The 24,501-nt window shown below is 38.2% G+C and overlaps 1 protein-coding gene and 1 long non-coding RNA gene across 7 annotated transcripts in view; one reads left to right on the top strand and one right to left on the bottom strand.

Annotated features, from left to right (window-relative positions):
* The window catches only part of PPFIBP1 (PPFIA binding protein 1), a 167,103-nt gene that overhangs the window by 30,000 nt on the left and 112,602 nt on the right, over positions 1 to 24,501 (top strand). The gene's annotated exons all lie outside the window — the stretch shown is intronic.
* LOC118352574 (uncharacterized) lies at positions 1,440 to 17,783 on the bottom strand. The gene is made up of 3 exons (XR_007406423.1): positions 17,749 to 17,783; positions 5,443 to 6,412; positions 1,440 to 4,521 (listed from the first exon to the last, which is right to left on the bottom strand). It is a non-coding gene; the product is annotated as an uncharacterized LOC118352574 (long non-coding RNA).

The raw sequence follows: 24,501 nt of genomic DNA, 5'->3' as shown, positions 1-24,501 counted from the left end.
ATACCGAAAGAAATGTTGTTTGATACTTTAATCTTTAACAGTGTTTCCATTCTTTGCCAATGGTAACATTTGTTATCATAGATAGAGTGAAAAACCAGTTTTGGGATATCACCAAACAAGCTATGCTGGCAATACCTAGAACATTGGTACCAGGCTAGCTATTTTAGGCTTAGCTTGCATGACTAGTTACACAGATTTTGTGAAAGATTTGTAGGAGGTTAGGTTTACAGGAGTTAGGTGTTCAAAATAAAGTCTTCTGTTGTTTCTTTCTCCCAAGAATTGAATGTTGTCCACATTAGAATTGTCATTTACTGAAGGAACAGGAAACTTCCATTCTGTCTAGATTTGTGCTGTTTTAGAAGAGTTTTCTTCTTATATGCTACTTTTAGGCAAATACAACCCTAATATCCAGCATTGATCAGGAGAAAGCAAATTGGAAGAATGACTCACAGAATTAAAATTACTAATAAATCATCTAACCTCTCTGCTTCAGATTTCAAACTGTTTACTTCTTAGAATTGTTAGATTGCTGGAGTCTAATAAATTAATGTGTGAGCCTATATGTCTAAGAAAAGTGATTATTTTACATTTGCTCTGGCATATATATGTAGAGGGAGGGGATGAGAGTCTTAAAATCTCAAAGACCCCTTTTAGGCAAACCCCCCCCCCCCCCCCCCCCCCCCCCCCCGGCCCTGCCCTGAGAACTCCACTTTGACTGTATGTTTACTGTCTTGGCCAAGTGGCTTGGATTTTGTTTAATCTCAAAATCTGAAATTGCATCAAGTCATGTTACTTGATAATCCTCCATGACTGACTTCATATGTATTTTAGGAAAAAGAAAAAGGAGACTGCTTTAGAAATATCATCGCTTGAGTTATTTTTAAATTAATGAAGGAAAATGTTTTCTCCTCTTGCTGAGCTTTTTTGTGTCAAACTTAAGTTTTGAGGGGTAACGTCATGGTAACAATACTTTTAAAAGTAAGGGAATATAAGGAAACACAAGGAAAGGGAATAATCTGAAAAACTGTGAAGGTGGTTACCACGTACCTAAAAAGTCTATAGAATGATACTTTATATAGATTTTTACATGGGTGTATTTGCTGCTTACAAGAGCTCTTTCTTTTGAATACTCATGTTATTTTTACAGTTAGGTCAGTTCCCAAAGAGTTTCCAACACTGTGGACATATTACATTTTGTTTAAGTGCTAAATGCTCCCCTATCAGTTTTATACGAAAAATGAGTAATGCAAATTTATTGGGAACAAACCTGGAATTACTGGAATGTGAACTGCCTTCTTATATTTCCAAGTGCTCTGGAAAGTTCTCCTTTACTGATTTCCATAGAGATTGTCTAATTTTGTTTTCTGATAATCCTGTGCGGTAAGAATCACTCAGTTATTTAAGGGGGCTCCATTTTTACATGAATTCCTTTACTTCTTGGGAGTCTTTTTTTTTTTTTCCCATCAACCTGGCCTTACCATATGCCATATGACTTTGGGTATTTGTGTACAATTTATACATTGATGGAATTTTCGTAATGCAGTGGGTATGTTTGAGTGAAAGTTGGCCCTTGAAATATATTGGAATAAAATTATTAAGCATTTTATATTTTACAAATGCTTATCTAGTATGTTTATGTACTCTGTTTCTCATAGATTTGTTATATTCTCTAAACACTTTCGTGGTGTTTCCAAGATTATTTGGTGTTTAGAACCAATAACTGTGATTTTTAAATGAACCGGGCTATTTCTAGTAATTAGAACCTACAACCCAAGAATTGGGAGTGTTTATTTTCAGTTGATCTCTCTCTTTCCCAGAATAGGAGCAGTACAGAAAAGTGGGAGTATGTGTAATGATATAGAATATTACATGTTATGTCTTACATACTATCCTATGTGGGTCAAGAACTATCTTACTCACTTTTTGAGGATGGTTGCAGAAAAGCGTTTGCTTTTGCCCTGCCTCCAACCGCCAAACATAAACACCACACAAACACAAACATACTGCTTAGACTTAAGTAAGACCTATGAATTGTAGAGGTGTTTCATCTTCTGCAAAATATAAATGTAAAGGAGCATGTATAAAGTGCACTGTGTGGCCTCATAGGAAGCTGTGTTATTGTAAAATCTTACTAGCATCACCAGAGGTAATAAGGTTAAGCTGATTAATCTAAACTTGCCATTAACCTATTTTGCTGAATATAACTCGTAGCCATAATAATGACTTTTAAGCATCTACAAGTATGTATGAAATTCTTATTGCTCCTAAATACTAGTAACACTTTGTATTGGCTTAATTTTGTTTTTTTTTTTTTTTTTTTTTTTTTTTTTTTTAATTAAACATGTTTTTCTAACTATACGATTTTCTCATGATTCCTGAGGTTTGAGAAATGTGATGGTTCAAGGGAGGGGAAAAAAAAAAAACCAACCCAATAATACAGTACCAGAACTCTCTGTTATTTTAAAATTGGATCACAGGGATACCTATGGTATTTGAAAACCTAATTACAGTTATACCTCACAGCATAATTATAAGCTCCTTTCCTTCCAGACATGAAAATTAAATGGTGAAATTTCCGTGCACACACACATAGCACCAGTGTGGAACAGACGCTGCCATTTCCCTACACGAAAAATAAATGTAATTGGGCTAAGTTGACATTCTCTAGAGAGGACACATAGGCTAGGAGATGGTAAAGTTGTTTATTCCTCCTCCTCAGAAAACAAAGCACAAAAACTGTCATTTAAACTAGAATGTTGAACAAAAGCGGCTGAGGCTTCCCTTAATGATAAAGTCTGTGTGATCTTCTTATCTACCAAGAGAATTTGTATTGACATGACCAGTAAATATTACACATGGAAAGTTCTATGTATTTGAATGTTTTCAAAGTTTGTAGTCAGAAGTCTGTTCTTGTGTAAAATGTATTTATTTTTAATCTTTGAGAGTCCAATATTACCCCCTCGATTCACAAGTACTTGTTCAGTTATCTTTTTAAGTTCAACTTATTGGCTGTTTTAGATCTTGACTGAAAAACTGGAGGGGAATAAAAAGATTTCCCTGGGAGAGGAGTTCACGAAACCTCAGGGATGAATTAAATGCACAGGAAGGTTGTTTGTTTTGGTGGTTTGGATTTCGTGTTCTTTGCTGCCAAAAGATTTCTGTCAGTTTGGGTTTTGATAGTTAAGTTAGTTTAGACTGGTATTATTCTTGAGAGTGACTTACAGAGGGTAGATGAAAGGAAACAGTCCAGTTTAACACATGATCCTTATCCAATGTATGCTATGGATTACTCACACATATTAGCTGTTCCTTAAGCGGATTTGATTGGTCTATGCTTGGAAGTAATACTAACAGATAACCATTGGAAGGGGTGTGGGGGTGTGGGGAGCTCTTTTAGGAGCTGAGCTGAGTACGATGTGAGTGTTTTACTTACCTCCAGATAGTCAGATGGCCTGGGCACTGGTACCTCCATTGAAGCTAGATATTGAGGTTCACAGGCATCAGGCAATTTGAATGCACACAAAATCAGTAACCAAATCCAGCCCTCCTGAGCCAAAGCCAAATAACCTAACCATTTGTCTTAAGAGAACCACTCTAGGTTCACTTTAGTGCCCTTAAAAACCAACTTGATATCCTATGCACTAGACCTTTTTTTTTTTTTTTAATAAGAAGTAAAACTGGGAAATGGAAATTTATAGTCACCTCATCAGGAAGAAGTAATTATTACTAGATTTGGTATTTTGAACTTCAGTTCTTTATTTGTGGATAAACCACCATTTTTCTTCTTCTTTTTTTTTTTTTTTTTTTTTTTTATGATAGACACAGAGAGAGAGAGAGAGAGAGGCAGAGACACAGGCAGAGGGAGAAGCAGGCTCCATGCACTGGGAGCCTGATGTGGGATTCGATCCCGGGTCTCCAGGATCGCGCCCTGGGCCAAAGGCAGGCGCCAAACCACTGCGCCACCCAGGGATCCCCATTTTTCTTCTATGCAGAACTCTAATGGCTTTTCATCTCTCTCAGGAGGATCCCATTCAGTCTTTAGAGTGACCCAAAACTCCTGCATAGTCATCTTCCACACCCAGCTTCTTTGACTTCACTGACCTCTCTTCCTGCCCCTCCCCACCTTGTTTATTTTGCTGCAGCCACAATGGCCTCTCTTCAGTTCTTCTAATTCTGCAAGCATACTCCTGCCCCAGGGCATTTGCACTTTTCATTCCTTCTGCTTGGAATGCTTTCTCCCAGAGAATTGCATGTCTCCTTCATTTTCTTCAGGACGTGTTCTGACGGCACATGTCAATTCAGCTTTCCCTGACCGGCCTATATAAAATAATGTTCCTCCTTTCTGAGCTCCCTCTTCCTCGCTCTGCTTTATTCTTTCCGTGGTACTATCGTTGCTATCTCTTGTATTTTCACTTGTTTGTTTATTTGCTGTTTCTAGGCTGGAACTTTGTTTCGTTTATTGCTTTATGCCCAGCAACTAGACAAGTGTCTGGTACACAGAAGATGCTTCATAAATATTTGCTGAGTAAAAGAAAATAAGTGAAAGCGTATGTGTGTGAACATATACACACACCTGTGGACACACATACATGCACATGCTTTTATGGGGTATTATGCTGCCTGCTTAGCCTTAGGACTAGAATCCCATTATATGCCTATTTGGTAATTTTTAAAATTTAAATAAAATTAAAATTTAAATCTCAGTCTGTCCTTTAAGTGATAATTGACTTTGATTTTATTTTGTCCTTCACCTTTAATTTACAGAATCAATTTGTTGGTAAATCCTATTCGGTTTCCTTTTCTTCTGCTTTAAGTATCAGTATTCCTTACTCCTATTACTAGCAACTAAACCACTCTTTTTTAGAAGTCCCAACTGTGTATTGCTTTTAGAAATAGCAAAGGAAATGGGCTTTTTAAGATTGCTGAAACCAGATTTCATTCTGATTCTACTAGTTCCAGCTCTTGTGCTCTCAGGCAAGTTAACTTCTGAGCCATAGTTTTGTTGATTATAAAGGTGGGTATAATAATATTCATCAGAATTATTTGCAGGTTTGATCAAAATAACTCCTGTAAAAGCAGCGCCAGTTCATTATCATACTCTGAGAAATCCAGGTAGATTGGACTCCTTGGGTCAGTTTTTTTTTTTTTTTTCTACCTCAGAACATAAATGGATGTAATGGGCATCATTCTAAAGATACCCCTCTAGGATGCCTGTCTTCTGGTTGTTCAATCAAACATTAACCTCTACTGCTCTGAAGGAGCTTTGCAGATGGAATTAAGGTCAGTAATCAGCTGACTTTAAGATAGTGAGGGTAGCCTCGATTATCCAGGTGGGCCCGAGGTAAGTAATTAATAAGTCTTTAAAAGCCCAAGATTTAGAGAGATGGGGCAGAGGGGGAGGCAAAGGGAAGGCAGAGAGACTAGAGTGGGGAACTCACTCACCATTGCTGACTTTGAAAGAGGTTGCAAGCCACGTCTGTAGATCAACCCTTAGCCCACAGCCAGCAAGAGAATGGGGAACCTCAGTCTCACAGCCACATGGGATTAATGCTGCCAACAATCTGAATGAGCTCATCGGCAGAGACTCCAGAGAGGAACACAGCCCTACCGCCACGTTGATTTCTGCCTGTGAAACCTGGAGCAGGGACCCAGCTGTGCCCAGACTCCTGACCCAGTGAAGCTGTGAGATAACAAATAAGTGGTATTTTCGGCAGCCAAGTCTGTGGTCATCTGTTGTGGCAGCAACGGAAAACTAATCCAGGGAGTTTGAGAAATAAGACCAATGTTGGAAGGGCTTTTGGGCATAGCTGGTGGAAAAGATATTTAATGACCGCCTGCCGATTCTGAATGAATGTTGCCTCATAGGGCATTCTCCTTTTCAGGGGTTTATCTGCTGGCAAGCCTGGGAAACTTCCATGGAATCAGTGAATGCATCCTTTCCCTTGATCACCACTGGAGATAGAGGGATGCTGATGTGTTTTAATAGTCTAACTCTCCTTGGTCAGCAGCTTTTTCATCTCTATGCTTCCTCTTGACAAATGTACTACGTGTTCTTAGATTAAAGTTGATCTTCTACACTTGATGCCCAGTTTTTCAGGAAGGAAGTTTGTCTTCTGGCTGAAATTTAGAAAGTAGACCTTAGGAATATTCTTGGAGATCTTCTGGAATTCTTGTGTTCAGGACTACCTTCTCTTTCTCTCTCTTTTTTTTAAGTTTTATTTTTAAGTAATCTCTGCACCCTATAAGAGGCTCAAGCTTACAATCTTGAGAGCAAGAATTTGCATACTCTACCTACTGAGCCAGATTGGTGCCCCAAGGAACAGGTTTATTAGATGTCTTTCTTGCCATGCCCATCACCCTTCTTTGTCCACTCCCAATATTTTCAATCACTTCATGGAAGTAAAGTTTGGATCTAGAAGAAGAGAAAAAAAATTGCATGTTGTGGATGGCTAGACCATTATAGCTTCCCTCTTCAGCTTGGGGACTCCTGCAGCCCTCAGAACATATGATTCCCATTTGTTCTTTGATAATATCATGCATTAGTGCATGCCTGGGCCTTTGGGGCAGCTCTCGAATATTCAGGTCTGCACCTATCATACCTTTTGCTTTTTGATAACATACATGCAAAATGTTTTTACAGATACTAGCTTCATCCATATAATATTGATTTCTATTAGCTTTATTGTATTTTTTAAGATTTTGTTTGACAGAGATAAGCAGGAGGAGTGGCAGGCAGAGGGAGAGGGAGAAGCAAGCTCCCTGCTGAGCAGGGACCTAGATGTGGGACTCAATCCCAGGACCCTGGATCATGACCTGAGCTGAACACAGATGCTTTTAACCTACTGAGCCACCCAGGCGCCTGCCTTTTTTTTTTTTTTTAACTTAATTCTTAAAACTCTTAAGTCACCAAAGCAGTCTGTGTTCATTGTCATTCACATAATAGTGTAGTATTAAAAAATGAAAGTCTTCTCTTTTCCCATTTCTCATGGTCTGTAATTAACATAAATTAGAAATGGCTTGACTATCCTCCCAGACATGACAATGGTCATACACACATATGTATATCCAGAAATTTTTGTTTATGAGAAACTTGTTTATGAAAAACTTTCATACTGGCTTTTTTTTTTTTTTTAGCAGCTTCCTTTTTTTCCCTCTCTCTCCTTTTATAATGACCACATAGTGTTCTACTGGGAGGGTGTACTCTGCTTGTTTACATTTAAATGGTTTCCAATTACTCATAACCTCTAAAATGTTGCAATAAGCATCTAGGTACATAGATCACTTTTTTGTAGTTTTACAAGTGAAGTTGCTAGGCAATGTGTATTTAAATGTTGACAGATGCTGCTGAACTGTTGTTCAGTAAAGTAGATCAATTTGCACTCTCTCCTGTGATTTTCCGGATTCTCTGAATGACACTCAGGAAACTCTTAACTGGTAGTTGGTTGCAAGGAGAAGAACTGGGTGTCTGGGCATAGGTAGAGGGAGGGAGACTGAGTTTTGAGAATAGCTCCTTGGTACCTTTTAAAATTTTGTGCCATGGGCTTGTGTTATCTATGAGAACAACAGGAGCAACACTGTGAGACTTCCTGTTTTCCCACACCTTTGCAAATATTATGTTGTAGGCTATATGGTACATGAAATAAAAGGTCTCATTTTGATTTATGTTTCTTTGATTTTTAGAAAGGTTGCTTTAGCTTCATTTTATTAAATTTAAAAAAAATCTAAAAAAGTTACAAAGGCATTCTTGCTGTAAAAGTAAGTAACTCAGACATTGAAGATGAAGCTTTCACATGTTGTTTTGTTTTGTGTGTTTTTCTTTTAAACATAAAGGAACTCAGGGAATATGGATACACTAAAGGTTCAGGCACTGGGCAAGCAGGTCATGAACACTGGCTTTCTTCCTTCCCTTATTATAAGCTTTTGCTGTGTGAGACTTTGAGAATTTGCTCAACTTTGAACTTTTGATCTCCTTCCTTCTTCAAAAGTTGAGATAATATATACAGTCCTCTGCATATAAGGACAAAGAATGAGTGTACTTTTTATCTTCAAAATCATAACTAAGGATATTTGAAGAGAAGTCAAGTGTGTAGTTTAAAAATCATCTTAACATTCACATGGCTCATTGCACAAAAATATAATTTTCTGAACTTATTACATTATGATTTATGAAGTCTGGTTCTGTTTTTTCTTTTCTTTCCATGAAAGAAAAATCTATTCCAGGTTTTTTCTAGGAGTTGAGTATCAGAGAGATGAAACTGTAATGGTAAATTTTTGCAGGGCTAACTTTTCCCTTTTGTACTAATCAGGCTTTTACTTTCTTCCCCAAGTCTCTCAACTCTTTCACTGATGTGTGTCTGTCCTCTGATGTTTTTATACAGATGAGACTTCCAAGTTCCTGCCAGAAAAATTCTAGGAAAACCCTTCTTATCTTGCGTTCTAGTTCTGTCCCTCTTCCTGATCTGCTCTTTGCTCCTGTGATGTCTCTTCTTTGTTCTCCCGAGCCACCAGCACCTAAAGTCTCCTTACCAAGGCCACCCCCAACCCCACAAGCACCCCAGAACCTTGTCTTCCTGTCTCCCACCAAGACTGCCCTGTGACCTCTGCCTCCAGGCTGTCGGGCACTGGCAGGCAAACTGATGAATCATTGCTCTCTCCATCAGACTATTAGATAACAATCCTTTGGTTATTCATCTCCTGCTGACTTCCTAACCCATTTCCTTCCATGACTGTTACAATATTTTTTCCCATAATTTCCAAGTCTCAAGTCTGTACTCCCTACTTGCTCTCTAAGGATGACATTGTTGTCTTCTTTTATGGAAAAGATCTAGGTTGGGGTCACAAACTCTGCTGCCAAGAGGAGCCATTGAAATTCCTGAAATGAGTGTGATGTGGGCAGGGACTGTGGTGGACTACAGGGTGCCAGCCACGCCTCAGGTGTGGGCAGCAGCGGTGGTGGTTTACAGAAGCTTGGGCCGGCATTGCCCATCTTGTTTTTTCCAGGAAAATCAAGTCTCTGGTTTTCTAGGTGAGATCTCTACAAGTTTAAATCACATTTTTTGAAACTCTGTGTAGGCCAAAAAAACCAATCTGACAGTCATCTTGATTTTCAAGTTTCTTTCTTTTTTTACCTTAATGTTGTCTCGGTATTTTCACTGCCTGCCCTTTTTTTTTTTTTTTTTTTGTCTCCAGGGTCACTCCTTTTCTTTCTTGTCTCCGGTGTTTTTACTTGTTTCCTCCCCATTCCCTTTTATTTGCATAAAAATATTCAGACTGTCCTTTCCTAAAAAAACAAAAAAACAAAAAACAAAAACAGAAAACAAAACAAAAACCAAAAACGGATGTAGTAGTGCCTGTTCATCCACAGGGAATATATTCCAAGACCGCAAGTGGATGCCTGAAACCATGATAGTGTGAACCCTGTATATATAACTTTTTTTCCTATGCATACATACCTATGGTTAAAGTTTAATTTATAAGTTAGGCCCAGTATGAAATTAACAATAGTAACTAATAATTGGAGTGCCTGGATGGCTCAGTCAGTTAAGTGTCGGTCTGGTAATTTCAGCTCCGGTCAAGATCTCCGGGTCATGAGATCGAGCCCTGAGTCTGAATTAGGCTCTGTGCTCAGTGGGGAGTCTGCTTGAGATTCTCCCTCTCCCTCTGCCCCTTCTTCCATTGCTCCTGCATGTGCATGTATGAATGCTCAGTCTCTCTCTCTCTCTCTCTCAAAAAAAAACAAAAAACAAAAAACAAAAAAACAAAAAAAAAACGGGACAATTCCAACAATATGCTGTAATAAAAATTATGTGACTGTGGTTACATAAGTATAAGATACTTATTCACCCTTCTTGTGATGATGTGAGATGGTAAAATGCCTGTGTGATGAGATGAAGTGAGCTGAAGCTCACTATGACATAATGTTAGTCTACTGTTGACCTTCTGATCATATGTCAGGAGGAGGATCACCTGCTTCTGGACCACTGTTGACAGGTGGTTATGGGAATCATGGAAAGTGAAACAGTGGCCTTTGGGGGAGGGGACGACGCTACTGTATGCAGCACTTTCTTCAGTGCTTCTGCCTATATCCCCTCTTTTCTTTATTCTTTTATGTTGAATTTTAAATAAGGGGTCTACATTCATTGCCTTTACTTCTTCACTCATTCCTTTAACTTCCAGTCTGTCTTTTGTCTTTGTGACTCCTGGAAAGCTCTTCCATGCTTTGAATCCTGATTTGTCCTAACCTGCATAGTCTTCTCTGAACACTACTTCCACATCCGTTTGCCCTTGCTTCATCCTACACATACTACTTCTCCAAGATTCCCTCACTGGCCCTCTCTTCATACTCTTCCTGTTGGTTATGGTCTTCTGTGTATGTGCTGCTGGGAGATCAAGTCAACATATACAGATGGAATTCATTGTGTTACCTCTCTTCCAACCCCAGCTTTTTGAATCAACTTACGGTTTTGTTAATGGTGCCACTATTTTTTCCAGACATTTAAGATTCCAAACTCTGCAGCTAACTTTGAGTTTTCACTTCTCATTTCAGTGACCAAGTATATTTTATTCATCCACAATATAGCTAGTATTCATAGCTTTCTTTCTTCTTGACTTAGAGGTCCTTGACTTCTGAATTGCTTTCCCTTCACCTTCATGCATCCATATTAATTTATATAAAACACAGCTCTGACTGTACCATTCATTGGTTCAGAAAACCTCAGCACTTCTCAATTACTTACCAAATCTAGTCCAGTCTCCTTACCATTACTCATCAAGGACTTTTAGGATCTAGCCCAACTGATTGTTCTAGCTTCCTTTCTCATTGTCCCTTCATGCATCCTATATTTTACAGCTACTACTGTTGGCTAAATACTCCCACACTTCAGCCCACATGCTCCTGTTTCTTTTATTTGAAATTCTTTATGCTTCTCCCAACCCTTCCTCTGACGTGTTGAAATCCTATACATTGTCCAGTCTTTCATCTTTATATTATTTCCTTCTTGAACAGCTCCCCTTATTTACCTTTATCTAGTTATTTTTCCCTCCTGATTTTCTCCTAGCATTTCATTTGACCTCTCATGTGACACTTACTATTATATTGTATTATATTACATTATAGATCATTAGTAAACCTCTCTTCTGTCCTAATGGACTGTATAAACTCTTTTTCCAGAGACTATGCCCTATTCCTAATTTTTTATCCTCCCCCCCCCCCCCCCCCCCCACACACACACACAGCATAGGGCCCAGTGATAGGCACTGAATACATACTTTAAGTGAAAACCCTCGGGGCACTTGGATGGGCTCAGTCTTTAAACATCTGTCTTTGGTTCAGGTCATGATTTCAGTGTCCTAGGATCGAACTCCACATTGGGCTCCCTGCTCAGCGGGGAATCTGCTTCTCCCTCTTCCTCCCCACCACTCATGCTCTCTCTTCCTTGCACTTTTTCTCTCTCTCAAATAAAATAAAATCTTAAAAACCCTCTCAGGTTATTAATAATTAAAGCAAAACCATTGGATTTTCCCCCCCTTAAAACCCAGGAGATTAGAATTCATGAGGTTGCTGGTGCTTAATGCCATATTTTGCACATGGTAGGCTCTTAGTCTAAGGAAAAGAAATCTGTCTCTCCCTTGAATGCTTTTTAAACAGTCAAGAAGGTTAGTTCTGTGACTGTTCAAGGACAGCTGATTCTCCTGCTGTTTGCAAAATATGGATGATAGATCACACAGCAAGGGTAGTTTTTGTTATGAAGTGCCATTATAAACGGAAATTGTCAAGAACACAAGGCAAAAAGTCTTTAGGGTAAAACTCAATTTAGAGTTGTCACTTAGTGGGGGTATAAGTGGTACCTCAAAAAGTTGAGCTTTAGTTTTGAGAGGGAGATTTTCACTTTTAGTTAGGGATAATAATTTAAAAATAATAATGACAACTATTTGGGGGGGGCACTTACTGTTACCAAGCTCTTTCTCTGAATTTATCTTGCTGAATTCTCATGCAGTAGGTGTGGAGTGTGTTATGTCCATTTTATGGATAAGGACCCTGAAGCACAGGAGTTAAGGAGTGATTGAAGACCCACAGCTGGAGAGTGGTGGGGCTGGGATTCACCTCAACCTGCTTGTTTTAGAGCCCACTCTAATCTCTCTATTCTATCAGGGGAGTTGAAAAGGAAGGCCTGGAACATTTGTACCTCTGCCTGTTCCCGTGACCTAAATACTACTTTATTAGCCCAGGCTCCAACTTCTTTTCCTGCCCCAAAGATAATTTTATAGCATCCTTAAAACTTGTCTATGTTTGTTTTCCATTTTACCGAATGCCAGCAGAATAGAAAAGCATCCTGGTTTTGTTCAGTGCACCGTGGGATATCTATCATCCATCAATAAGCAAGAAAAAGTTTAGCCACCTGAATTTTAAAGGACTAAAACATATTAAATTCTACCTGCCAATGCAGCCAGACTGTGGGATACTCTGAAGGACAAACAATCCAGTTTCTTCAATTTAGTAATTTGCAAGGAGAAAGAAAAGAGATGAAGGGGGAAACCTATAGATTAAAAAAATTATTTAAAAAATTTTTAAAAAGTAATTTATTTGAGAGGGGGAGAGAGAAGCAGCAGCAGCAAGGGGAGGGGCAGAAGGAGAGGGAGAAGCAGACTTTCTGTTGAGGAGGGGAGGCGTCCCAGTTAAAAAAAAACTTTTAAAGTTTTTTAACTGGGATGCCTGGGTAGTTCAGCAGTTGAGCGTCTGCCTTTTGGCTCAGGGCGTGATCCTGGAGTCCTGGGATCGAGTCCCACATCGGGCTCTCTGCATGGAACCTGCTTCTCCCTCTGCCTGTGTCTCTGCCTCTCTCTCTCTCGGTCTCTCATGAATAAATAAAATCCTAAAAAGAAAATTCTTAACAGAGCTATCAGCCAAACACAGTGGTAAACCCTGATGAGATCCTAATGCAAACGAACAAATGGTTTTTTAAAATATGACTGTTACAAGACCATTGGAAATGTGATCATTGATTGACTGGAAATGTGATGGTATTGAGATAGAAATTGGTCTTCCTAACAATAAGAATTATTACTAATTTTAGGATAATAGTTTTACAGTTACGTTATCTTTTAGAGACATACTGAAATATTCATTCAGAAATATCATTTCTGACAATTGCTTCAAGGTAATATGGGGATATGGATAGGAGAGAATATAAATGGAACAAGACTAGCCATAAGGAGTGATTATTGAAGCTGGTGTTGGGTGCATGGCATTCATTGTGTTAATCCACTTATGTTTGTATACCTTTAACATTTTCCATAATAACTTTTGGGGGAAAAAAAAAAGCTGGTAAATTCAACTTGAGGTATGAGTTTTAAGTCTGAGAGGGTTGTTTAGCCTCCATGAGGTTTTATCCTGGCTCAGTATTCAGACCAAGTAGATATGATCAGGATAATGAGACCCAAGATAAGGTTTATAACCCTTTATCATGGAGAAATTCCACATTATAAGAAATTTTCATGGTATTGGAAACATAGTAAACTTTGCCTTCATCTAGCTTGTGTTTCCCTCTAGGAGAAGACCTTGAGCAGATCCACAGTTGTCTCAAAATGCCAAAGCCCATCTTTATATCATGACAGAGGGCCATTGGGGTCTAATGGGAAAGAGCAATCATCAACATTGGCAGGTTTAGTTAAGCAAAATGTAGCAAAAGTAGCATCAGAAGTTATTTCTTTCTGTTTTCTCAGTCTTAGGGAGGTTTTGTTCTTAGTCTCAGAAAGCACTTTTACATTCTTTTTATTAGTTGACTATATAAAATCAAGGTTCATAGGGATAAAGTACTTTTTCTAGTAATGACATATGTTGTATATGACAGGTTAATCGTAACTTGATTATGCTTATTCTCTCATTTCTATAGAGTATAAGGCTGCTGATACTATGTCTTTCTTTACCAAGCTCATCTTTTGCAATCTCTTAACATATGTAAGGGTAAGGGATGATGGCAGAGGGGCCTCATTTTGCTTTGCAAGCAGGTGTGATGCCCAGATGTTCTGACATCACTGATGGCATGGGTACATGGTTGGTCCCTCAGCCGTGTAGCCTTTGCCTTGCCAGCTGTTAGCATGCCTCAATTCCTCAGCCTGCTCATTCCACTCTCTATTGGACCTCTCTCCTCTGACCCTTCCTTCCTTCCCAGAGTTCTTTAATGGCTTTGCTCTCACCACGTGTTCTGTTAATGCTGGTGCCCTGCCTATCCATCTTTAGGTATTCTCCCCCAGTGTGCTTATCAAAACTTCTCTTGTCAGCAACCACTTGTAAACTGGTGAAGCTCAGCTGTGAGTGAGCCCAGGCTCTTTCCTGAACTTTCCAGACCTGTTTTTCCAATTACCTTGCATGCATTCACCCTTTGGTTTCAGGGCATTTTAATCTCAATGTATCAGAGTTTAATTATCATTGTGCCCCCACTCCCAACACATGAACTTTGTTTTCTATTCTCTTCTGAATTTGCTGTCACCACAAGTCAGAAACCATCGTGTCATCGTTGACTTCTGCTCCTTCATGACTGATAAGTTTCCTAAATGTTTTTCTCAGCTTTCGCCTCCCTCCCCTGTCTCTGCGGAGTTCAAACCTTTAGGAACCATTGCTGCACCCTGCTCCAAATTCATTCCAGACAGTGCCTCCAGAAAGAGCTTTTTGAAATGCAAATGTGATTGGTTTTCTCTTGCTTAAAAGTCTTCTGCAATAGTCTAAACTTTTGAGCAGGGTACTACTGTCATTAAATTTGTGAGCATCTCCTCCAGTATATATATTTGTATTATAAATAACATACCCATAATTGCACTAATGTATTACATATTGTAAACACAAAAATAGGAATTAAAAGGACACAAAAACGTTTTAAAAATAATTTTATATTTAGTAATATTCAGCCCTTTAATTTTTGACAAAAAATTGGGAGTCCATGGTAATTTTAGTGAAGATAGTATGATTGTATTTGCTTCCTTATTTTTAAAAATCTATTTCCATTTGGGAAACACTAATGTTAAGGTCTGTAAGTTCAGTTTATTTATATACTTATTTTTTTTCAGATATTATCATTGAAAAAGTTAAAGTATGTACAAATCCAAATGGGCGACATGCAGGGTTCACTGCTTGTTCATCATTATCCACCAACTGCACAAAGGTTCAGTTGAAATCAGTCAGTAAATTGTAATCTAGTATAATATTGGAGTAAGAACAGACCTTCCTGTCTTGTTTATTTACTAGATTGGATAATTTGCTTAATCTCTCTGTTTCAGTTTCTGTATCTGTGAAGTGGGATAATTATTATAGTCTCTTCATCAGGGATAGTGCTGAAGATTGAGTGATTAATGCATGTTGAGCGCTGAAAATAGTGCCTGATTCATAAACAGCAAACCCTCAATAAATAATAGCTATTATTTTCCTCTTTAAGAAAGAAGTTCAGTCATTTCTTTAAGAAAGAATGGGAACATGCTGCATTTCCCTACTTTTAATAGGACTTCAAAAACTAAAACTCTTTATTTTGTAAATTTTAAAGCAGATTAGAAAATTCTGTGCTTAAAGAGTACAGATATGAGAGGTTTTATGGATGTGACATTATTTGAGGAAATAATGACATAATGATGGAAATATTTTCGAAATGTTTCAGAAAAATTTCTCGCTGTGACAATGTAATCTTTAGAGGAACACGGGCTGCTGTACGGTTGTGCAGTTTGATCAAGTATAGGTGTCAGATTCATGAGTTTATGCTCCCTTGTGCTTACATTATTGTTGTTTTCATCCATCACTGGTTCCTGTCAACTACAATGTCCATTTCATGGGAGTCACTTTGGTGGTTAAATTATAATGATAACATCATCCATCCATTCACTTATGTGGACACATATAAACTAATACTTTGCAGTCATTGGAAGGACACAAGGAATGGAGGATGCCTCATGGCAGTGGAGCTTCCAGGCTTCCTTCAGAGACTTCTTTTGTGTGACTAGCTGCCATTGGGACTGAGAGGGTCATTGGCAATCCATTCATGAAATACTAGTAAAATTTGGTCTTCCTTTCTTCTTTAGAAATAGAGACTTTGGTATTATCTACCATGCAATGTAAGCAGTTGGCATGGCTGACCGACCATGTCTTCTGGTTCAACTGCTGAGGATGCCATGTTGGGTCACCACTCTATTTTGAACTCACGGCTCCTCAGTCTAGAAAAGAAAACTCTTCTCCTTACACGTTTCTCCTCATCTCAGTTATTCCTATGCTGATTGATTTTATATATGTTTTATATAGGGATAGAAAATAGGTATTTTGAATTTTGTTGTTTTCACTTGAATGCGTATCAAACTATTTTGTTTCTGCAAGGCCTTCAATATGACAATCTGGATGCTTTCCTTATTTTGTTGCTTTGACATGCCAAGATGAATTAAACCATTCATCATTCCTCTAACTGGATATTCAGATATTTCCAGTTAATTATTTAGGATTCTGTCATAAATACCTTTTTGCATATTATTTTTTGCTTTAGGCACATTATTTCCTGCAGATAAATTCAGTGGAGGAATTATTAACTCTTAGTCTAATAGAGCCTAAATGCTTTCCTAAAAGATTCACATGAAATATAGTGCTACTAACAGTGAAAGACCAGTAGTTTCACTAGAACATTGAAACTGTTAGGGATTTTTGTTTTGGGATATGTGAAATGGTAACTCAGGGCTGCTAAATATGCTTTTTTTTTTTTTTTTTTTTTGGTTACCATTGCAAATAAAATTTTCCCCATGTTTTTAGTTATGTATTTTTTTTCTTCTGTGAGCCTGGGGTTTGGATTTGTTTTTCTTAAACATATAAACACTTTGGGGTACCTGGGTGAGCAGTTGGTTGAGTGAGTTTTGGTTTCTACTCTGGTCATGGTGTTGGGGTTGAGGGATCGAGCCCTGCTTCAGGCTCTGCACTCAGCAAGGAGTCTGCCTGACATTCTCTCCCTCTCCCCTTCTCCCTGCACACACATGTACACACGTGTACTATTTCTCAAATCTTTAAAAAAATATATAAATTTAAGTTTGTATTTTACAAAGTACATAATAATCATTTCCTTTATCCAATATAGAGTTTCTATTACCTTCTTTAATAAAAAAGATGGCTATAATATTATTTTTCCCATTTGTTGGATGGGAAGCTTAGGTTAAGTAACATGGTCATATAGCAAAAAATTTATGGACTTGGAATATTAAAACCCAGGCTTATCTGTACCATATTCTATAACCTTAGTCATCATGCTCTGCTCCCTTTGGCAAAATAATATTTTGTGAAATTATAAAATACAGATAAGCAAAAAGGAAAATAAAACCACATTCATCTGAAATTTCACCTTTATCCCTAATTTAAGATGTGGACTGGTAGACAGCTGTAGGCTCACTGATGAAGAAGAAAGTGTTCAAAACTATAGATTTTTTTTTTTTACCTTATGTATATATTTACAAAAAGAGAATCAATTAATGTATCATGTATGTCCTTCTGTGTTATTAACCATGGTACTCACCTCAGCAACTTTAGCCTGCTTAATAGTCTAATGGATAGACCTCAGTGTCACTATTGTTAGATGTTTAAATTTCTATTTTTTTCTTATAAATATCGTTGTGAAAACTACATATATAAATCATTTGCTCATTTGTCCAATTGTTTAACTTAATTGATATGGAATGCTGGTCAAAGGCAATTAGATTTTTAGGGCTTTTGATGATCATTGCCAGTGCCATTCTTACCCTTGAAGAAAGCATCTTCCGGTTTGGTCCTGTTAAAATAAGAAAGGGGTAAGAGAAGAGAGAGAAAGAATTTTTTTTTTTTTTTTTTTTTAGTAATCTCTTATAATTCATTAGCTTAATTCTTAGGAAATAAGTCAGTCAACCCACATGCATTTCTTTCTAAAACACATGATGCAGAGATCATGGTCCTAGGCTGACAGTGAAAATAAATTCTATGTGGTACAATTTCAGGGAAACAATCCTTGCTGTTCTTCTGGGCTAGCAATAATATAGTTCATAATAGGCCAACCCACTTTCCAGAGCTATGATGAACTTGGGTATGTTGGTTCACAGAGTTCTGCCATGATAAAGTTTAATGTACCAGTGGACTGAAGTCATTGTTTGTATTCCAACAATTATTATACAAATTTCACATTAGTTCAGAACGCTCTTTTAGAATGCTTGTGGGATCAGAGTGGTTTGGCTTCATGTTTTTTGAGTGATATTTGCAGTAACAGAATAGCTAATGATGGAGGTAGAAGCATTTTGTTCTACAAGATTTCTTGGTTATGAAGGCCAAGATTTCTGGGCTGGTACAGTTGTCTCTCCTGTACTTTCTTTTCTTTTTTTTTTTTTTTTTAAAGATTTTATTTATTTATTCATGAAAGACAGACAAAGAGAAAGAGAGAGGCAGAGACACAGGCAGAGGGAGAAGCAGGCTCCATGCAGGGAGCCTGACATGGGACTCGATCCCGGGTCTCCAGATCATGCTCTGGGCTGCAGGCGGTGCTAAACTGCTGAGCCACCCAGGGTCCCTCTCCTATACTTTCAATAGGGATAGAACATATTTCAGAAAACTTATAGAATATTTTTCCCCTCTGAGGACATGACTATAGTCAGCAATCTCTGATTTCTACAAAACTGTGACTATGCTCCAAGAAATGTGTAAATAACAGGAATGTCTAAAGTTCTTGCCCAAAATTTAATTGAAATCAACTGTTTAAAATATATTTTTGGTAAATTTTACATTGTAGCTCATAATATTTGTTATATAAAGTTTGAATACATTGTTCTATAAAATTTTCACAATAGCCCATGAAGTATTTGCCACAAAGGAAATTGGTGCTTTAGGAAACTGAGCCAAGTTTACCCCTCCCCCAACCCCACTGTCCTATGTCACACACAACTGTGCTTGTTTATTTTTATATAAAACTTTACAGTCAGCCTTAATCATTTCAATCAATTCAGTCAAAACTTTCAAAGAATAACAACTTTTGACTCCCAAAATTGCTTAGAATCTTTGAATTAGAATCTTTCTGTGGGAAATTAAAATAATTTGTCTGCATTGGCAAAGAAAGCTGTGCATGAAGACATTAAAATTAAAAAAAAGGCAAGCCATTACTAAACACTACAAATATGATTGTGAAGCAACATGTTAATTTAAAGCCATGTGGGCTTTATTTGATGTAATATGTCAGTAGACATTACAAATACTGAGATTTTGGGACCTTGAGGGAAATTTGACTACATTGAATTTGATTTTGGCTTAGAAAATGGGTTCACTGAGGACTTTGGGACATCAGAGATTATGAGATTATCCTTTCAGCTAGAATTTACTGCATGGTGATTGGTATTGTGAGAGCACTGTATGCTGTACACTGAACCCTTTTAAAGCATAAGAGATGAATTCCAAGCCATTTGCCCAACCACAGGTTTGCAAATATACTGTAACATGTAATTTCTTCAACTTTCTAATGTCTATTTTTTTGGCTAAGAGCCTTCACTTTATTGTACTGCTTAACTTGATCTCTTTTTTTTTTTTTTTTTTTTTTTTAATATATATTCTATCATTAGCCCTCACCATGAGCTTTTTTCTTCTGACCATCTCAGGAGTAAGTTTTAAGTTTGTTCATATGAGTTACTGGATAACCAGAATGCAAAGCCGAGTTGGAATACACATGTTTATGGTTGGCTGGGCCCCATGTAACCTGCTAGACAGCCCATGCTTATAATTTAAATTGCTTCTCAGCTAAAGTAGCACTACTTGTCAGGAGCCTTGAACCTAAATTTTGAAAATGCCAAAGGTCTATTTGAAAGAATCCATTCTTTGATAACAAACTGTTATTGAGGAGGCAAAACATACTTCTGGAATATTTGAAGGGTGAAAATCAATATGTGATTAAATGCCCAAATGAATGAATAGGTTGAAACACTAAATCTTGTTGACAGAGAAGGGGAAGACTCCGTAGGTACACAGTATGAAAGGTTTAATTATTTGACCGAGACACGAGAACGGGATACAAATAGAGTTTTGACCATGCTTAGGTGTCAACCTAACTTATTTGATCATAACTCCTACACACTCCTTTTCCAGTCAGCAGGAACCAGGATTTTGGACTCAGACCTATCTGACTCTGAAGTGTATGATGTAACCCTTTATCCCATTTGGTCACCCCTACAACTTTATGAACACAACCACACTGTCAGGGTCCCCCTTCCTTCAAGGTCCAATTCAATGATGGTCTCTCTCTAAAGTCTTTAGATCCTGTAAAGTTTTTACATCCTGTAGCATTTTCACATCTTTAATATACAATTTTAGTCTTTTGTGTACCTCTTTCCCCTGAGGGATTGTGAGGATCCAGTCCTTACAGGACTTGCAAGTTGTATCCCACAATATGGAGCACAGAGATTTGGCTTGTACACTGGACATGGTGTTGGTAGCAGAAGAGAAAATGGAGTACAGAATGTGTAGCTCAGAAGCAGGAGTAGAGGTGATGCGTGAGGGAGAAATAGGCTAGCCTTGTTACATGAAAGACCAAAAATAAAAGGAAGTAAGATTGGAAAAGTAACTAAGGGATAAAATGAGGAAGGCCTTAAATGTCAAAGTCAAGGATTTTTTTTTTTTTTTAAAGATTTTTTTTCTTGAGAGACAGAGAGAGAGAGAAAGAGAGGCAGAGGGAGGGACAGGCTTCATGCAGGGACTCCGATGTAGGACTCAATCCCGGGACTCCAGGATCACCTCCTGGGTCGAAGGCAGACGCTCAACTGCTGAGCCACCCAGGCATCCCTCAAAACCAAGGATTTGGACTTGATTCTGCAGACATTACAAGCCAATGAAAAACTAGCCTGACTGAAAAGATGGTTAAGACCATCTCTATTTAAATGGGAAGTTGGTGATGAGTAACTTAGCAGTATATTTTACCCTTATTTTATTTGGATTGTGTAAACCTGCCTTTCAGTCCAAAAGAGTACTGGGTCACATTTAGGTGACACATTTCCTCCAGACAACCTGGAGAACTTCAGGAAGTGGTGGGGATGATTCAGCAGGGGACGTCTTCTTGAACCATGCAGTGATTGGTATTTGGGTAGAGTTATTCTTGCCAGGTTGTGAAGAAGTCTTTCCATAATTTTTTTTTTTTTTAAGATTTTATTTATTTATTCATGATAGTCACAGAGAGAGAGAGAGGCAGAGACATAGGCAGAGGGAGAAGCAGGCTCCATGCAGGGAGCCCGATGTGGGATTCGATCCAGGGTCTCCAGGATCATGCCCTGGGCCAAAGGCAGGCACCAAACCGCTGCGCCACCCAGGGATCCCGTCTTTCCATAATTTATGTGGATGATCGCTCAGCCTTTTTCCAGATGGAAACCAAGCAGAGGATGAGACTAGATAGGAACAAATTTGGAAGATTTGGGGTCCCTAGTAAGTCTTTATCCTGAAGGCTTTCTGAAGGTCCTGAAGTGGCCTTAACTTCAGGGAAAGATAGACATTGGTTAGTTTGGTTCTTTGATGACTTGGTAAAAAAAAAAAAAAAAAAAAAAAGTATTGTGGACTTTTATATGCCTTTATATACCCCAGGGTCAGCTCTAATTTTATAATTAGAAGGGTCTTGCAAGTCTATGGAAGTCCATTCATATTCTTATTTTAGGTACCTTATCTTAAACTGTGCAGAGGTATACTTTGCTGTCTCTACTTAACATTTCTAACCTAAATTTCTTTTGAGATATCTCTTTATCATGTGTAACTTTTATAAAATTAAAATTATTATCAGGATAGCACAGAGATTAATAATAGTAGCTCTGGACCCAGATTGCCTGAGTTCTGATCCTGATTTTCCCACTTAAGAGCAATGTGACTTTGGGCAAGTTATTTTAATTACTGGTTTCTTCATCTGTAATATGGGGGTGACCATTTACTTTCCTTAGTGCATTTTTGTCAGAATTAAATGAATGAATTCATTGTTCATTTGTTAAAAGTAGAACCCTTAGAATAGTTCCTGGCACATAAGTTCCCAATAAATATCATCTATTGTATTATAATGAGAAAATTAAAGCAGCTAAAGGATAAGTGACTTAGGTAGTTATCCAATAGGATGAGTAAACCAGAATTAGTGTTGTTTTTTTGTTTTTTAAGATTTTATTCATTCATGAGAGACACAGAGAGAGAGACAGAGAGAGGCAGAGACACAGGCGGAGGGAGAAGCAGGCTCCACACAGGGAGCCCGACATGGGACTCGATCCCGGGACCCCACCCCACGACCATGCCCTGGGGCTGAAGGCGGAGCCACCGGGCTGCCCAGGATTAGTGTTTATCTCAACATTTAGTCGTCTATGAATGTATTTCAGTGGTCAGCTGTGCTATACTAACATAGAGACCAGAGGTCAGGAAACATTTTCTTAAAGGGACAGATCAGTTAATAAATATTTTATACTTTGTAGGACTTAGTCTCTTCTGCAACTACTCCACTCTCATTGTGTCCTGCAAAAGCAGCTATAGACAGTATGTAAATGAATAGGTATGGCTATGTTCCAATAAAACTTTAATTTCAAAAACAGGTTGCAGACTGTATTTGTAGACCTCTGCTTCAGATACTTAAGTTATATTGTGTAGAGACTTGAATTACATTTAGGTTTTTTTTTTTTAATTTTTTTTAAATTCATTTGAGAGGGATCCCTGGGTGGCACAGCGGTTTGGCGCCTGCCTTTGGCCCAGGGCGCGATCCTGGAGACCCCGGATCGAATCCCACATCGGGCTCCTGGTGCATGGAGCCTGCTTCTCCCTCTGCCTGTGTCTCTGCCTCTCTCTCTCTCTCTGTGTGACTATCATAAATAAATAAAAATTAAAAAAAAAACAAACTAGTAAAATTAATTTAAAAAAAAATTCATTTGAGAGAGACAGCTTGTGCCACAGAGCGTAAGCAGTGGGGAGGGACAGAGAGAGAAGAAGCAGACTTCCTGCTGAGCTGGGAGCCCAATGTGGAATTCAATCCCAGGACCCCAGAATCATGACCAAAGGCAGGTGCTTAACTGATTGAGCCATCCGGGTGCCCCTGGATTCCATTTAGTTTTAAAGTATGAAATAGATATTATTGTAATAAACAATAACCTCGCCTCCAAATGATCATGTCTAACGTGTATTTTCACTTATGATGGTCATGCCTTAGAAGAGCAAAGGGATTTAGAAAGTAGTAATAAATGTGTTTTCCCATCTCAAAGGGAAGGGATACACAGAAGTCACTTAATGGCTTGGAGGATTATTCTTAGAATTTGAAGTCTGACTTGGGCAAGATGCTAAGGGTTGTTTTATTAGATAAACGTAAATGCAGACTTTTGTTAATTTTTGTGTAGGAAATATACACAAGTCAAATAACAGGCTATTTTAATTATCATTGGCATTACACAACAGGTTTTTCTGCTAGGAATGTTTTTTGCATGGGTTTGAATTTTTTTATGGCCGGCTTTTCAGTTTAATAAAGTGTTCTTTTTAAATTAAACTTGTCAGTGGACCTTTTTGTGAGTGGCTGTGTTGGTTAGTTCATATTTATAGCTTACGTCTGTTTCTGAGGAAATGACTAAAGTCTCTTGCATTCGATCAAAACTGTATGACAAAGGACATCTTTGACTTGCTTAAACAAGGCTCATGATGGAAAGTCAAAAAAATTGAACAGTTCATGTTTATAAATGTTTTTATGTATTCAGTCTTGGTTGGGCCAAATAATCAGAGCTCTGTGCTAAGGGAGGGATTGAAAATACTCAGTGCCTCTCAAGTGAATGGATTCCTCTGGAGCAAGTTCAGGCAACACTTTCTTACAATTCTCTTTAAAATTTTTCTACATGTTTAGAATTAGGTCTTATAGAATATAGGTATCTGATTTTTCTTCTCTTTAAACCAGTCCATTGATATTTTCTCCATCCTCCTTTGTATCCAATAGGCCCTGGCCTGTGTGACATCTAAACCTTGCCCTTGTAATTTCCAGCAAGGAGGCTGATGGGGACTGGGAAGGGACCTGGGATGTCCCAGAAATGTGCTGTGTCTTGCTGCCTGCTGGAGGTCCCTGTTTCCCTCCCTTAGTCCTATCCTCTATGAAGCCTTCCTCCTGCTAATATTGGTATCCTTCCTTCTGCTCTTTGCTCCAGGGCAGGAGATGAAGACACAGATGAGGCTCCCACCTACTCAGACTCAGGTTGACCAGGGACCTCGGCTAGAACTTTCATTCCCCCACAAAGGCCCTGTTAGAAAAGGTGGTTGGATTTTGGTGTGATTATTGTTCTAGATCATTGGAATTTTCTTTGCTGTTAATGTAATCATTAATTGCAAGTCTTTTATGAGCACTCCAGGAAACCTCTTCTCCAGCCAAATCTTGGATCTGAGTCTAAAAACAGGAGTGAAATTGCTGTACTTGCTGTCACACATCACTCACCCCTGCCTCCATTCTCAGAAGCACCTATGGAGTAGGGTTCCTCTGCATTCATTTAACAACTGTTTATTTTTGGAGC

This window comes from Canis lupus, chromosome 27, assembly GCF_003254725.2.
Source record: "Canis lupus dingo isolate Sandy chromosome 27, ASM325472v2, whole genome shotgun sequence".
NCBI classification, from domain to species: Eukaryota; Metazoa; Chordata; class Mammalia; order Carnivora; family Canidae; genus Canis; species Canis lupus.
The sequence above is the reverse complement of the archived record's forward strand: the minus strand, read 5'-3'. Positions and strand labels throughout refer to the sequence as shown.